The sequence below is a fragment of the Equus quagga genome, chromosome 8 (assembly GCF_021613505.1).
Source record: "Equus quagga isolate Etosha38 chromosome 8, UCLA_HA_Equagga_1.0, whole genome shotgun sequence".
Classification (NCBI taxonomy): Eukaryota; Metazoa; Chordata; class Mammalia; order Perissodactyla; family Equidae; genus Equus; species Equus quagga.
In genome coordinates, this window is record NC_060274.1 from 81,860,945 (window position 1) to 81,863,167 (window position 2,223).

The 2,223-nt window shown below is 34.4% G+C and overlaps 1 pseudogene; it reads left to right on the forward strand.

Annotated features, from left to right (window-relative positions):
• Positions 1–1,531: 1,531 nt before the first annotated feature.
• LOC124243197 (S-phase kinase-associated protein 1-like) lies at positions 1,532–2,020 on the forward strand (annotated as a pseudogene).
• Positions 2,021–2,223: the final 203 nt, after the last annotated feature.

The window sequence follows — 2,223 nt, forward strand, 5'->3', positions numbered from 1 at the left end:
ATACTCTTATATCTATTAAAGAAATTAAATCTATAATTTAAAGACTTCCCACAAAGGAAATCACATACTCAAATGGCTTCAATTGTGAATTCTTACACAAATCTTTCCAAAGAATAGAAAAAGAAGAAATATTTTTCCCAACCTTTTTGTGAAGACCATAACATTGACATCAGAACCTGATATAAGAAAATTACAGATGTGAAAATCTTAAGCAAGATATTAATAAATCAAATTGAATAATGGCTCAAAAAGATAACATATCATGACCAAATGAACTTTACTCCAGGAATGCAAAGTTGGTTTAACATTCTAAAATAAAGCAATTCATCACATTAACAGACTAAAGGAGAAAGAACTATGCTTCTCAAATATACTCATATCTCAAATATGCTCACAGATAAAGCATTTTATAATATTCAATAACTGTTCATGATTTTTTTAAAAACTCTCAGCAGACTAGGAATAGCAGAGAAAGTCCTTAATCTGATAAAGGATATCTACAAAACTCTACATCTAACACCCTCACATCCTTTCTATTCAGTATTATACTAGAGGTCCTACCCAGTAAAATAAGGCAAGAAAAAGAAATAAAAGTTAAAAAGATTGGTAAGGGGAAAGTAAAACATCAGTATTCATGGAGGACATGATCAAGTATATAGAGAGAATCCTAATGAAACTACGAACTATTACATTGATTAAGTTAACTTAGCACGGTTTTTGGATACAAAAAATAATTGTATATTTATGTAATACTGGAAACAATTAGAAAATTAAAATTTAAAAATGTCAAATACAACAGCACGAAAAATCATAAAATACCTAGGAATAAATCTAACCAAAAAAGTACAAGATCTATACATCAAAAACTTCAAAGCACTACTGAGGAAGATATTGACACACTTAAGTTAAGTAGATTAAGGGATAAGCCATTTTCATGAATGAGAAAATTCAATATTGTTAGAACATTGATTCTCCCTAATTGACTTAGAAATTCAATGTGATCTCAAGCAAACTCCCAGCAGGCTTTTTGTGGAAAATGACAAGCTGATGATTCTAAAATGTATATGAAAATGCAAAGAACCCAGCCATGGAAATCTTAAAGATCGTATCTGGAAAATGTATGATATTAGATAACAAAACTTGTAAAGCTCCAGTAGTAAAGATAGTAATGGAAGCATAGGCATAGATAAATTGACCAATAGAACAAAATAGAGAACCCAAAAATAGACCCACACATACAGAGTCATCTGATTTACAATACAAGTACACTGTAATTCAGTGAGGAGTCCTTTTAATAAGTGGTGCTAAGTCCAAAGGATGTGCATATAGAAAAATGAACTTTGATCCCCTACCTCATACAAAAATTAATTCAATGCAGATCATAGACTCAAATGTGAATGTTAAAACAGTTAAGCTTCAAGGAAAAACATAACAGAACAGAGTGGCCTTGTTGTCTGCCTTTCTCTTCTGTGTGTTGATGCCCCCCTGCCCCCATCAACCTCAGCCCGCGGTCTCCTTGAGACCCAACACCATGCCTTCAATTAAGTTGCAGAGTTCTGATGGAGAGATATTTGAGGTTGATGTGGAAATTGCCAAGCAATCCATGACTATCAAGACCATGTTGGAAGATTTGGGAATGAATGATGAAGGAGATGATGATCCAGTTCCTCTACCAAATGTTAATGCAGAATATTACAAAAGGTCATTCACTGGTGCACCCACCACAAGGATGACCCTCTTTTTCCTGAGGATGATGAGAACAAGGAAAAGCAGACAGACGATATCCCCGTTTGGGACCAAGAATCCCTGACAGTTGAACAAGGAACACTTTTTGAACTTATTCTGGCTGCTAACTACTCAGACATCAAAGGTTTGCTTGATGTTACATGCAAGACTGTTGCAAATGATCAAAGGGAAAACTCCTGAGGAAAGTCACAAGACCCTCAACGTCAAAAATGGCTTCACTGAAGAAGAGGAAGCCCAGGTACCCAAGGAGAACAAGTGGTGTGAAGAGAAGTGAAATGTTGTGGCTGATGCTGTAACACTGTAAGGATTGTTTGAAATACTAATTGCACTGCTCTGTTTATAATTGTTAATATTAGACAAATAGTAGACAAATGCAACAGCAAATCAATTGTATTAGCAGAATATTGTCCTCAATGCATGTGTGGTTTGAGTATAGATTCCAAACTTATGGCTGAGTTTCTTCTAGTACGATCACAA